The following is a 15420-nucleotide window of genomic DNA, read 5'->3' as shown; positions in this document are numbered from 1 at the left end:
CACCTTGTACCTTTATACTTAGGGTTATAAATTACCATTGTTTCTACCCCGAGCGCTTCCTCATCTCTTAGCTTTTCAGCATACTTCTTTGAATAATCCCTTCAATGAACTATCTTTAATTAAACTCTGAATATACCATTTTTTCCCCTGCTGACACTTTGAACTTGCTGTTACACACTTTTCCTAGTTAGGCATGGCCCTGCCAGTCCCAGCTTGGTGAATAAAGTTGGCCTTTGCACTAATAAAAGGATATCTGTTTCCTTTGTCTAACCTCACACCTGCATGCAAGGCTTTGTTAGTAATCACAGACTATATTTTAGCTCCCATTAGCTTCCCTGCCTTGTTCTTCTCAAACTAGGCAAGAGAATGGAAAAACTATGTTGCACTTACTATGGAGGAATAGCAAGTAGAGGAGAGAGAAATGGAAAAGTCCTTGCCTGTCACACAAAATGTTTATATATATATATATGATTCTTTTTCTAATATAAGTATACATTAAAAATGTGGCTCTACTTGTAATCCATCATTTTATGTGACTGAGTTCATTTAGATAGAATAATACCGTGGTTCCTAAGCATTAAAACATGAAAGCTATAGATCTTATGTCTGTGGTCTTCTATAACAAAATATTACTGTACATTTTATATTCATTTATTTTCCATTATATATATTATGGATTTATGTATGAGTTTATTTATATATGGAAACACATAAGTTATGTAGAACTTCTTTCTGATGGAAATTCACAGATACATGGATGAGGCCCAACTTTGGTGCCCTGGACTAATATCTGTTCGAAATTAGAGATTTTGTGATGATTGAGAATAATTTGTACAGAAAAATTAGAGCATTTCTGGTAAGGAGGGCATGAAAGAAGAGTGAAAAGTGAAGATGAAAGACAGAGGAACTTAAATAGCCCAGAGGCCATTATGGCAGTACCCTGCAAATGGAAGACTAGAGAAGCAGACATACTGGGGCTGCGAAAGGGTTCAAAATAGTAGCTGATAGGTGACTGAGATTTATATCTTATCAGTGTACATTTTCATTTTTATAGTATATTCATACTTCCTAACATAAACTGTAAGCATAACCAGGCTTTGGATTTCATCATTTCTCATCTCTAAGTACGTTCTCTTTCTTGATGACCTGAGCAGTGGCATAGTTTTAAATATCATCTGTATTCCAACAACTCCAAATTTCTACCTCCACTCCAGTCCTCTCTCCTGAGTTTCAAACTTGCATATCCAAATTACTACTGGATACATTTGCTTGAATGTCTAATAGACATCTCACATTTAACATGCCTTTCCTACTCTCAGACCTGCTCAACCCATAGTCTTCTCTACCTCAGCTGGACACACCACCATCCATCCATTTGCTCAAGGCCAAAACCTTAGGGTTGCACTTTGTGCTTTTCTCTTTCCCCATATTAAATTAATCATGAAATCTTGGTGCTTCTACCTTTAAATATATACATAATCTAATCACTTATCACTAATTCTATTGGTACCACTCTGATCTGAGATATCATCATTTACCTAGAGATTAAATTATTGAGTCATTAGGTATGCATGTATTCAGCATTAGATGATGTCAAACTGTTTTCCTGTTTTACGTTTTTCCCCTCCTCCAGCGATGTATGAATGTTTCTCTTCCTCCATATTTTCCCTGATGACCTTTTACATTTTAGCCTCATGAGTGTATAATGGTATCACACTGTAGTTTTAATTCGTATTCCCTGATCACTGAAGTTGAGCGTTTTTTTCATCTCTTTATTTGCCATTTGTTTAGCCTTTTTCATGAATTTCTTATAATCGTATCACTTGTGGAGACCAATGAAATAAAAGTAATATTTTGTGTATGTTGTTTTTTAAATAAAATTTGGAAATATAACAAAAAACAAGTTGTGTACATTTCCATTCTTGCAGACTTTGGATTTATATTCTGAGTTAAATATTTATTTATATATACCATTTATTTATACTCCATATGTTTTCAGATAGCATTTGAATCACTAGAGAGTAATTTTACTGTTAATTTTATAGCTTCCCTGTTCAATCACAAAGTCACTTTTCTTCACCTCTTTATATCACAAAACACAGATATTTATAGCAGCTTGCTTCAGTCTTTCAATCTCCCCTCAAACTGTAGTGTAGAAACAATGGCAACAAGCCAGTGGTATCTGAGAAATGAAAAAAAAAAAAAAAAAAAAGCTTAGAAACCATCATTTAAGGGGAGATATCTCTGGGTGAAGTAAATAACTAAGTTCTCAGAACCTCCTCACCATTAATTCAAATTAAAACATACAGCATTTCACGAACCCATTTTTAACAATTTTTTTGTTAACAAAAATCTATTAATTAGATCTAATTTCATTAATTTTCATCCATATAAAGTTTACCTATAACCAAAGAATCCAGTATGTTTGGTTTCAATATTCTCATTTAAAATGCTTAACATTTTGTTGTTGTTGTTGCCAGTGTCAATGTTTTTTTTTTTTCTTTTTAATCTCTCATGGTATATTTACATGGAAATACTGGGTTACATAGATATTTTGCTTCCTTGAGAGGTTTAAGCACAAGTTTCTAATCAACAGGCAAACAAAGAGGGCATTTTGTATACTCTACATTGAAAAATATGTTTAGTTATTTTCTTTCTAAAAGTTATGAGGTTGTTAATTTCCTAAAATAATTCAAAGAATTTGCTTTTATATTTCATAGTTAGGTTTAGGTAGTGATCATTATTCTTCTAAACCTATGGAGAACCTCCAAATTTTATTTATGTAAAAGAGAATGAATATTTAACATAAATCTACAGAGAAGCTGTGGATTTAAGTTATGTATGTCAGGTTGTTGATGAATCATTTATTTACCATGAGCACAGGGTAATGCTCTGTTACTCTCTATTTATGCCCTGTGTGTGTTTCTGCACGCATTTAGAGATCCTTGGTGAACCTTTCCAACATCTGGTTTCACTAAAATCATTAACTCCTTGATCAGAGACAGTAGTGTTACATGTCCATGTAATACTTTATGTTAAAAAAAATTATACAAGTACTCTTCTATTGGTCAAGAATGTTAGCTAAAATACAAAAATTTATTCACATGCATAAAATTAATGGAAATCAGTAGCATTTTCTATTTGATATCTTGTTAATGATATGACATGTTATAAAGCACAAGGCCATCTGAAGGCATCTGGAAGACAACCCAGCTCTGGAGAAACTGTTGCTTCATATTCAGGGGAATGTGGGCTTTGTGTTCCCAAAGGACCTCACTGAGATCAGAAACATGCTGTTGGCCAATATGGGGTTCAAACGGGGACCTGTGCCAGTGTCATGGCTCCATGTGAAGTCACTGTGCCAGCCCAGAAAACTGAGAAGACCTCCTTCTTTTAGGCTTTAGGCATCTCCAGGGGCACCATTGAAATCCTGAGTGATGTGCAGCTGATTAAGACTAGAGCCAAACTGGGAGCCAGTGAAGCCATGCTGCTGACCATCTCTCCCTTCTCCTTTGGGCTGATCATCCAAGCAGGTATTTGACAGCGGTAGCATCTACAACCTTGAAGTGTTTTGGCAACACAGAGGAAACTACACTCTTACTTCTTGGAAGGTGTCCACAGTGTTGCCAGCATCTGTCTGCAGATTGGTTACCCAGCTGTTGCATCAGTACCTATTTTAACATCATGGATACAGGCGGGTCCTGGCTTTGTCTGAGTAGACTGATTACATCTTCTCAAGGCCTTCTTGGTTGATCCATCTGCATTTGTGGCAGCTGCCCCCTTGGTCATTGCCCCATAACTACTGCCACCATCTCTATTCCTGTTGCTGCCACAGCCTCAACCAAGGTTGAAGCAAAGGAAGATTCTAAGGAATTGAAGGAGCATATGGGATTTGATCTCTTTGACTAATCACCAAAAAGCAACCAATTCAGCCAGCTCTATTTGTGAAACAAAGAAATAAACATTTACTTCTCTAAAAATATAATAATAATAATAAATAAATAATAATAATAATAAATTACATGTATTTAGAGGTAAATGTGTGGAAGTCAATTCATAGCACATATCTTTGTTGAATCCTCTGGATTTGGGAACAAGAGACCTGTATGTGAGTTGCCCTGCTCTACTATCTCTTGTCTGAGTGACTTAATACAAATTATTTAACTGCTCTGAACTTTGGTATTGTTGTTTATAAAACTGGGCTAATGATAACAAACCATCATTTTGTGAATTAAGTTAATAGTATACCTGCAAAAAAAAAAAAAAACTTTGTAAACTGAAATATTTCTGTTTATAAAGTACTGGCCTGTGCCATGGTGTTTTGTTTTGTTTTGTTTTTAATAAAATTGGTGTTGTACATGATATTCACCATAGAATCTTCTAAAAGTTCAAATGAAAAGCTATTAATGAGGTAATCATAACATGTACTTTATCTTTTGAATGAAAAATAGTAACAATCTTGCAGGTATTTTAGATTTTATTAAATATAATGTTTCTTGATCTCAGACTATATTGCCATATACCTGAGTCTTGGTTTTATCCACATATATATGCATTTGGTTATTTAAGCTTGTTGCAATCTTAACTTTGTTAAGTAGATTTGTTAATCTGGCCTTACTTGTATATTAAAGAATACTTTTATTATAAATTTTGCTCAGTAATAAATGAATATAGATGAATTAAATATATAATAAATACTTAAGATAGTCAATGCCACAAAAAATATTTTGACATTTTCTCTGTGACTATAGACACTAAAAGATTTGTCTTAGTTGGTGGTGATGACATATAAATAATTTACCTTGACTTTTAGAGTTGTCCATATAATCAAAAAAATTTCAAACTACATTAATTTTATTCATATGCAGTTTCTGGATTAATAGTTCTGAAACTCAGTTGAGTTACTGGCCACTTTTGAGAATCAGTGTAAGTTATTATTCTCTACAGAAGAATATGCAAACTCCCAGACACTGGGTATTTTGCATGAGGTTCCAGAAGATTCCTGGATTCCTGTTGACATCCATAGATCCATGGAACCCATATTAGGATATCTTGCTTGAGTAATTATTATTTTTCTTTTTTTTTAATTGAGGTATAATTAAAATAATGTGTTAGTTTGAGGTGCACAACATCATAATTAGATATTTGTATATACTGCAAAATGGCCATCACAGTAAGTTTCATTAACATCCTTCCCCATATATAGTTATAATTTTTTAATGAGATCTTAAAAGTTCACATTATAAGAACAAAGATTTTTGAGTAGTTAATTTTTATTTCAAAAAAACAAATACCTCAACATTTGGATACAATTTACAACACACAAAACTTCCTATAGGACTTCCTATAGTCCCACCTGGAGGAATTCACTTTTGGCATTAACCATGCAATCAAATATTCTTATACAGCTTCACCTATAATTAATGCATATTACATCATTGAACTGAACCATCATCGTTTTTAAACCAGTCTTCTTGCTAGTAAACATCTAGCATGCTTTTTTTTTTCATATTCTAACCCAACCACAGTGAACTTACTTTTAGCTAATGAAATATTTCCAGAAGTAGAATTGTAGAATAAAAGGATAAAAACTTTTTTTTTTAAGGTTTCAGATTAAATTTCCCTCTGGAGATGTTTTACCAACTTTAATTACTATCCAAAGTTGATAGTCAAGGTCCCACTTCCCTGAATTTTTGCCCCTACTACATATTAGTACTTTAAAGTCTTTGCAAATTTTGAATATGAAACTTATGAATTTATTGTAATTTCATGATTACTAAATGGACTTAAAAATCAAGCTAAATTATCTATGATTTATACAGTAGCAAAAGCAAGCCATAAAAAAATGAAATCTTGCTATTTGCAATGATGTGGATGGAACTAGAGGGTATTATGCTAAGCAAAATAAGTCAGAGAAAGACAATTATATGATCTCACTGATATGCAGAATTTAGGAAACAAGGCAGAGAACATAGGGGAAGAGTGGGGGAAGAAGACAAACCATAAGAGATTCTTAATCTCGGAAACAAATTGAGGGTTGCTTAAGGGGAGAGGGACGGAGGGATGGGATAACTGGGTGATGGATATTGGGGAGGGTATATGTTGTGGTGAGTGCTGGGTGTTGTGTAAGACTTATGAATCACAGACCTGTATCCCTGAAACAAATAATACATTATATGTTAATTAATTGAATTTAAATTAAAAATAAATTAAAAAATAATAATATACAGTAGCAAAAACAGACAACTAGGGCTTGGTCACTACAAACGTGGCAAGAGAGTTGATGCCTCAGAATAGATAAGAAGGAAGCTTTTCTCCCAGTGATACTTGGTGCTTGGAAAAGCAGGGATCAAAAAAATAATTAAACACACAGCTATTAGACAACTAGAGTTTGTATCTCAGTTTTAAGGCATCCTAGCTATAAAATAATAGGCAAATTATGTAATCACTCTGAAACTTTGTTTACTCATTTGGAAAATGGAGTTAGTATTATTGTCTGTTTCATAGAATTTTTGTGAAGGTTTGATATTGCAAATCAGGACCTTAGCATTGTGTTTGGTATGTACTAGGAGAGCAATATAAGTTTACTATTATTATTCTTTATTGGTATTTGTTACCATTTTAATGACATTAGCAGCATGTTTCAAATCGAAAAATAATTTGGGCAATGTGGATTTATTTCATTATTGTATAATCATTTTGGATATTTTAACTTGAAAATGATTTTCTGTTGTACTTGGTGCTTTGAATATATTCTGAAGTCATTTTTTATGAAGCTGATGAATAGCAAATTACATTTTAATATGTTAAAATTGGATGCAAAAATGAACAATGGGACATATGGAAAAGTGGGAAACTAAGGTGAAATTACAAGGCATATTTTTGACTCCTCAGCATATTTGCCATAGAGGAATCACTGTGCCTCCTATACATATTTCAGTTGTTTTTTTAAAGTAAGTAAGATTTTGAGAAAGATACTTTTAACAAACTATCTCTGAATTGAACATCTTTTTTCCTTTTGGATGTAATAACCCATTTTTAAGGAGTAGACATACATTGGAATTTCAATTAACAAAATATGTGCATGTAATCTAAAGCAACAGTATTCCACTTCAGGCTCTTGCTCCAGAGGCAGTTACTAGAAACCACTCTTGCTTTTACTTGTCTTAGTGACTGCATTCATTAATCTTCATTCCTTATACTTCTAAGTCTTGCAAATGTGATTTTATTCCTACACAGATGAAAATTAGCTTATTTATATATCCACCCCCCAACCATTGCTACTCCCCCATACCTTAATGTTTTAAGTGAGATTATTATGATTAGCTATTCTAGTAATAACTTTGTAACTTTAAATACATATAGAATCTCCTATATCTTATTCCATGAACAGCAGACATTAACTTTTAACTCTTTACCACAAGATATGAGAATTTTATATTCTCCACCTTAAACCTCCATCATTTATTTCCCTTCAACTTTCCATAACATTCTGATACATATTTCTGTGGTAGAGGGTTGTTTGTCTATCTCCCTTTTTTTATAGACCAAAATATTGCATAGCATTCTTACAGACTCAAAATTATCTTCTCGTACCTCCTTCTTTCCACTTACCTGCATCTTCTTCTGATCATTTTCAATTCACCACTCTCATCTCACTTTGTCTGTTAGAGATGCCCTCTCAAAGACATACTGATACATTCAAGCTGAAAGTTATGCTGCAGTTATTATCAGTCCCACCAAATTTATTATGTGTGATGCCATTTTAATCCTTAAGTAGAGCCCTTTATAAGCTTCAACTCCTCCACAATGCTATTTTCTCATGCTTTCTTGCATACTCCCCAGTGCCTAATACCATTCTGGACACTCAGTAAACATCCCTCAAAGTTGTTTAATTGTAATTAAAAGTCATCACACCCAGGCATGTCATTTATGATTAGGGTGAATCTTTTGTGTTAAAGTGAACCTTTCACAGAAAATGTTTCTGTAAACAGGTAGTTTGATCTTGAAGAAGGATGAAAACATAGATGGCAGATTATTATACAAGGTTATTGGAGAGCAGCTTTTCATCTTCACTGACAGAGAGTTTATGATAAGAATAAAGTTTAGTTTTAGGAAGAATATTAAAAATGCTTTTATTGCATTTGAAGGTTTTAGAACAATAGAAAAAAATGTATAAGCTTCTGCTCTAAATCTTTTTTTTTTTAAGATTTTATTTATTTATTTGACAGAGATAGAGACAGCCAGCAAGAGAGGGAACACAAGCAGGGGGAGTGGGAGAGGAAGAAGCAGGCTCACAGCAGAGGAGCCTGATGTGGGGCTTGATCCCATAACGCCAGGATCACGCCCTGAGCCGAAGGCAGACGCTTAACCGCTGTGCCACCCAGGCGCCCCTGCTCTAAATCTTTTAAACAACAAGCCAGATTCTCGTTTTTCTCCCAAAAAGCCATCTTTGGTGGAGGGAATGCTTGTGTGCTAGGAGATATTTTAATTTATTATTATAGTAAAATAATATTCTGTTTGAGTATTGTAATAACACTGTATGGTGACAGAGTAGCTACACTTGTGGTGAGCACAGCATGATATGTAGAGTTATCAAATCACTATATTGTACACCTGAAACTAATGTGACTTTTTCAACTATACTTCAGTAAAAAAAAATCAAATTCTAAATTTAAAATGTATTTTTTATAAAAGATTATTAAGAGTATTCAGAAATACTGTTTATAAATAGAGGAAACAGTAACATATGTCCTATTATATATTGCTTTGTATATTGTATATTGTCCTCTAATTGGTTTTTGCTTTTTGCTACCTACTTTTTTCAGTTTGTCATTTGTAAAACCCCTATGAAATGTAGAAATCAGAAAGGAAATGAAGACACTTTTTCAAAAATCGTTTTCTCAAAAGAATAGAATATCAAGAGAGACAGTTTTTTTTAAAAAAAAATCTTACATCTGTGAGAAATAAAGCATTTTAAAAATATCTATGGATTTAAAAACAGCATTTGAAACTATGAAATCCCTGATGCATTTCTCATAGGCCTTTAATGGCTGTGACCTACAAATCCCAGAGTAAACTAAAAAAATTATCCCGAGTATCATATTCAAGCAACCCTAAATTTATCACTTAATAATGTCACTACAGATCAATACAAAGAAGATGGAATTTAATAAGGTTTAACATACCCAGCAATATGTGCCCACCACAGACATTTTTTGACAGCAGTGCTGTCCAGCAGCACTTCCTGAGACCATGGAAATGTTTTGTTCTTCCGTGTATGGTGAGGTGATCACTAGCCACACGTGGCTGTTGAGCACTTGACAGATTGCTAGTATAACTGAAAAGGGGATTTTAATTTGATTTGTTTAACCGCATGTGGCTAGTGGCTAATGTATTGGACAGTGCAGCCTTAGAGAAAAGGAGAACTTGGATACATTATCAGTTTCCTGGCAGGAAACACATTGTACAATCAACAGGATTTAAGTAAGATAAATAGTGATAATATATTGTGTATTTATGGCATTTGTAAAAAGAATACTTGACAGAAAAGCTCAAAGGATGGGAAGGAAAAAGTAGGAATCATCGTAAGGCTCTTACACTACCAAAAAAAAAAAGTGGTATAAAGGATGGTTTTCAACAAGTGGTGCTGGGATGATAAAATATATATGAGCAACTAAATTAACCTTGATATATACCTCACACCTTATATAAAATTAACTTGAACTGGATCATATTCCTATGTATATAACGTAAAACTATAAAACTTCTATAAGAAACCATAAAAGAAAATCATTTTTTCCTTTTGCTAGGCAGAGTTCTTGGATATGATAGAAAAGTGTACTCCAAAAAAGAAAAAAAAGATAAACTGGACTTTATAAAAATTAAGTATTTTGCTATTAAAAAAAGCTTAACTGAAAAGACTCCAGAAAAGAATCCAGGAAAGTAGGTACAGGGGTGAAGGAAATAAAAAGGCAAAGGTGAAGCCCAGAGACAAGCAAGTCTTAGTAAATGGATTTTTGCAATATAATGTAGATGCCATCCATGAGCACCCTGTTCTGTTGTCTGAAAAATATTATTATGACTTAAAAACTTCTATGTCATTCTGTGATGAGTCCATTATTTGGTAAGCAAAATCTTTGCATTTGGTTTGCATTATTATGGTAAGCAAAAGTAACTGTAAAATGCAGGTGGTTCAGTTTACCAGGAAGTTAAATCACTTGCACAACTATGTAAATAGTAACAAATACAAGTATGATAATTATTATTTTTTGAATTTGTCTTTATTAGTGGGTATGTAATGGTATCAAATTTTGATTTAATTTGCATTGCCAGATTACCAATTTTATGTTGAACATGTTTTTCATAGACTTATTTATCAATTATATATTATTGATGAAACATCCATGAAAATAATTTACCCACTTTATATTGGGTTGTCGTCTTATTGAGTGAGAACAACTCTTTTTTCATATTTGCAATGTATATCAATGCTGAACAGACAGATAAATATTTAGGTATAAATATAGATATGTAAACATAGCTATAAATATAATCATAAATAAAACAATTGAAATTATATATATGGAATGAAAAGGTAAGCCATGGAGTGGGAGAAAAAATATTTTATTGTATATTATTTATGTATTTTGTTATATAGCATATATACATTGTAATATATAATTTTTTCTTCCACTCCACTGCTTACCTTTTCATTTTTTTAATAGTGTCTTTCAAATACAATGGTTTTGATTTGAATAAAATTTATCAAATGTTTTTCTTTTAGCTAAAAGTATTTGCTTAACCTAAGGTTGCCAAGATTTTCTCCTATTTTTCCATTTAGAAAGTTTATTGTTTAGCCTTTATGCTTTGGTCTTTGTTCTAATTTGAGTAAAATTTTGTCTGGTGTGAGGTAAGGATCAATATTTATTTATTTCTAAATGTGCATATGGATATTACAGCACCATTTGTTTAAAAATATATAATTATTTTTGTTGAATCAACGTGGCATGTTGTAGAAACATCAGTTGACCACAGATGTGTGGGTACACTTGAAAACTCCCTATTTGTTTCCATTGGCCCTTTTGTCTATCCATATACTAATACCATATAGTTTTGATTACTTAGATTTGTATTAAATCTTGAAGTCTGGTAATCCAAGTTCCTCAACTTTGTTCTTAATCAAATTTGTTTTGCTAGTGTGGATTCTTTACATTTGCATGTGAACATTATACTTAGCTTATCAACTTTTGTACAAAGCTTACTGGGATTTTGATTATAATTGAGTTGGGTCTATAAATTTAGAGAGAATTGACATAACATTATTGATTTTCTAAAGAACATAATATATTTATCCATTTATTTAAGTCTTTATTTTCTTTCAGCAATGTTTTGTATTTTTCAATGTACATATTTTACATATACTTTAATTTATCCCTAAGTATTTGTTTTTTGTTTTCGATGCTATTGTAAATGATATTTTTGAAAATTACATTTTATGAACGTTTGTAGTCAATACATACAAATACAATTGATTTTTTGTTTATGGATTTTCAATTCTCTAATTTGTCTTAATTCGCTTAGTTCTAATTGGTTTTTGTGAGATTCCTAAGTCTTATCTGCTTACCTGATCATGTTTCCTGAAAACAAAAACAATATTAACTAGAAATTATGAGAGTGATCATTCTTGTCTTGTTTCTGATGATAGGGAAAGCATTTAGGTTGTTCGTTATCAAGTGTGGTGTTAGCTAGAAGTTTGTTTGTTTGTTTGTTTGTTTACGTTTTCATTTAAATTCCAGTTAATAGACACTGTAATATTAGCTTCAGGTGTATGGCATAATGATTCAACGTTTCTATACAACACTTGGTGCTCATCAAAATAAGTGCACTCCTCAGTCTCCACCAACTATTTAATCCATCCGCCCACCCACTGGTAACCATCAGTTTGTTCTCTATAGTTAAGAATCTGTTTCTTGGTTTGCCTCTGTCCTTTTTTTCCCCCTTTGTTAACTAGGAGTTTTTAATAAATGTCCTTTATCAAGAGGGGGAGCTTTATCCTTTTTCTTCCTATTTTGCTAAAATTTTATTGTCTGCAAGTGTTGAGGTTTACCAATCTTTTTATCTGTTCCTTGAGTCAATCATGTTTTTGTTTTTTTCTTTTAGTCTTTACAGAGGAACACATTAATTTTCTCATAGTTAAACATAGGATAAGCCTCATTTTGTCATGATGTATTATCCTTTTTCAATTCATCTTATTAAAATTATGTTAAAGATTTTGGCATTTATGTTTATAAGGGTTGTTAGCCTGTAATTTTTGCTTTGGAATGTCTGTGATAGAGGGGTAATTTTGTTCTTAAAAAATTAGTTGGGAAATGTAACCTTTTATATTTTCTAAAAGAATGTGTGTCAGACTAGTATTTAATTCTAACTCAAATATTTGTAAAACTCAGTGATACCATCTGGATCCAGAATTTTCTTTGTTGAAGTTTTAAATTATGAATTCAATTTCTTTAATAGAAATAGGGTTACTAAGATTTTTTTATTTCCTCTTAGGTCAGTTTTATTAATTTGTATCTGTCAAGGAATTTAAATATTGTGTCTAATTTTTCAATTTTAATGACATGAAATTGTTCATAGTAATCTTAATTGTCTTTTTAATGTCTGTTCATTATGTACTGATGTCTCCTTGTTATTGGTAACTTAGAGCCTTTTTTCCCTCTTGATCAGCCTAGCTAGAAATGTATCAATATTTTTTATCTTTTCAAAGAATAAGCTTGTAGTTTCATTGATTTTTCTCTATTTTTTTCTTAATTTACCAACACTTTCTATTTTGTTATTTCCCATTATTTCATTTTCATTTAATGTGATCTCATTTTATCACTTCCTAAAGTGGAAAGTTAGATCATTAGTTTTAAATCATTTTCCTTCTCTAACGTAAATCTTTAAAGCTATGAAAAATTTCCCCTTAAGCACTGATATAAGTATATCCCACAATTTTTTATATACTCTATTTTCATTTTTATTCATTTTTCAATGTTTTTGATTTGTCCTTGAGATTTCTCCCTTGGCTCATGGGCTCTATTCAAACATATTGATTGATTTTCCAGTTATTTGTGGAACTCCTAGATTTCCTTGTTATTCATTTCTAATTTTATTCCATTGTAACCAGAAAACAAATATTTGATTATTTCACCTCTTAAATTTATTGAGTATTTTTCACTGCCCAGGATATATCTTTGTGAATGTTCTATGTGCACTTGGAAATAATTTCTGTCCTGTAGTGCTTGGGTGGAGTTGGTTGACAGTGTTATTTTTTAATATTTTTATATCCATCTGTATTATTACAGAAAAAGGAGTGTTGAAATCACAGGCTATAACACAGACTATAGTAGATTTGTCTACTCCTTCAGTTCTATCAATTTTTTTTTTGAAGATTTTATTTATTTATTTGACAGAGAGAGACAGCCAGCGAGAGAAGGAACACAGGCAGGGGGAGTGGGAGAGGAAGAAGCAGGCTCCCAGTGGAGGAGCTTGATGTGGGGCTCGATCCTGGGACTCTGGGATCACGCCCTGAGCCGAAGGCAGACGCTTAACAACTGAGTCACCCAGGTGCCCCAGTTCTATCAATTTTTAAAAATTATTTAGAATCTGTTACAATGTGCAGAAATTTACATTTTTCTATCTTCCTAAAGAATTAATCATTTTAACATGATCAAATGTGTTTCTTTATTACTAGAAATATTCCTTTTGCTGAATTCTAGTTTGCTGGAGTTCCAGTTTGTTCTGAATAGTGTTTGAATGACATATCTCTTCAAATACTTTTTCATTTAACCTATGTATGTCTTTACTTTTAAAGTGTATTCTGTGATAGACTACCTGTAACTTCCTTTTGCTTTATTAATATAGCCTTACAATTTCTGCCTTTTAATTGGAATGTTTAGACAATTATATTTAATATAACTAGCAATACTTTGGGATTACAGTCTATCCTGCTGTATGTTTTATTGTTCCATCTTTTTATCCATGTTTTTATTCTTTTTTCCTTTTTTCCCTTGTCTTATTTTGGAGTGAGTATTTTTAGAATTCAACTTTATCTCCATCTTTGTCTCATTAGCTGTATAACTTCATTTTATTTTTATAGTGATTTCTAGTATTTAAATATTTATATTTAACTTATCACCATCTACTGTCATACCACTTACATGTATACCCTTAACCAATGTTATTTCACATATTTAAGACCCATATACTGATAGCCTCCCTAATTCTTCCTTCCATTCTTTGTCTTATTTTTGCATAGATTTATTTCTATGTATGTTACAAACTCTAAAATGCATTACGTTTAATAATTGATTTTTAAATAAAATTTTTAAATGAGAAAAAATTCCTTTTATAGTTACTCACATATTTACTGTTTCTGGCATTCATCATGCCTTTGTGTGGATACAGATTCCCATGTGGTGCTACTTTCCTTCTGCCTAAAGAACTTTCTTTAGCATTTCTTGTAATGCAGAAAACTTTCTCAGTTACTATTTGTATGAAAATTATCTTACTTTCATTTTTGAAGGATATTTTCTTTGGTATTTAATTTGGATTTAACAGGTGGTTTTTTTGTTGTTGTTGTTGTTGTTGTTTTGGTTTTTTTTTTTTTTTTTTTTTTTTTGGTCCCAGATGGACTAAAGAGATGTTGACATGATTCTTATTTTTCTTCTTTTCTATTAAACAAGTCTTTTTCTCTTCAGCATTCTTTAAGATTTTCTTTTAAAGGTTTTCAGAAATTTGAATTTGGTGTGCCTGGGTCTGATTTTCTTTATATTTCCTCAGTTTGAAGTTTGATAAGCTTCTTGGATTTGTCAATTTAATTGTCATAAATTTTGGAAAATTTTTCAGTATTATATTTTCCAATATAATTTCTGTCCCCTTCTCTTTCCTTCCCTTCTGGCCTTCCAATTGCATGAGTGTTCCAACTGCTTGGTTTTCTCTCATATTTCACTCCTTCTCAGTCTATTATTTTTCAGTCTTTTTTCCCCTCTCTGTGTTATAGTTTGGATAGTTTTTTGTTGTTACAGTTTCAGGTTTACTTATCTTTTTATGTAATGTCTACTTTGATTTTAAATATATTTAGTGAATTTTCATTTCAGATATTGTATTTTTTTTATTTTTAGAAGTTCCATTTTTTTGTATTCAAATTTCTTATCTCCTATTTTTATGTTTTCCTTTCAGCCAGTTTGTATGGGCTATTATAATGGCTTATCTGTTAATTCCCTCGTTTTTGAAATTTCCAGATCTTCAACATTGCTGACATGAATTTTGACTATGAATCATATTTTGTTGATTCTTTATATGCCTTGTCATGTTTTATTCAATGCTTGATATTCTGAATATTCCATTCTTGAAAATCTGGATTTTGCTATCTTCCTT

At 31.8% G+C, this 15420-nt stretch overlaps 1 pseudogene; it reads left to right on the top strand.

Moving 5' to 3' along the window:
* LOC123793037 (large ribosomal subunit protein uL10 pseudogene) overlaps positions 1-3909 on the top strand; it is a 59785-nt pseudogene extending 55876 nt beyond the window's left edge.
* The last annotated feature ends 11511 nt before the right edge of the window (positions 3910-15420 follow it).

Source organism: Ursus americanus, chromosome 13 (assembly GCF_024610735.1).
Source record: "Ursus americanus isolate L20-20 chromosome 13, mUrsAme1.1.p, whole genome shotgun sequence".
Classification (NCBI taxonomy): domain Eukaryota; kingdom Metazoa; phylum Chordata; class Mammalia; order Carnivora; family Ursidae; genus Ursus; species Ursus americanus.
The sequence above is the reverse complement of the archived record's forward strand: the minus strand, read 5'-3'. Positions and strand labels throughout refer to the sequence as shown.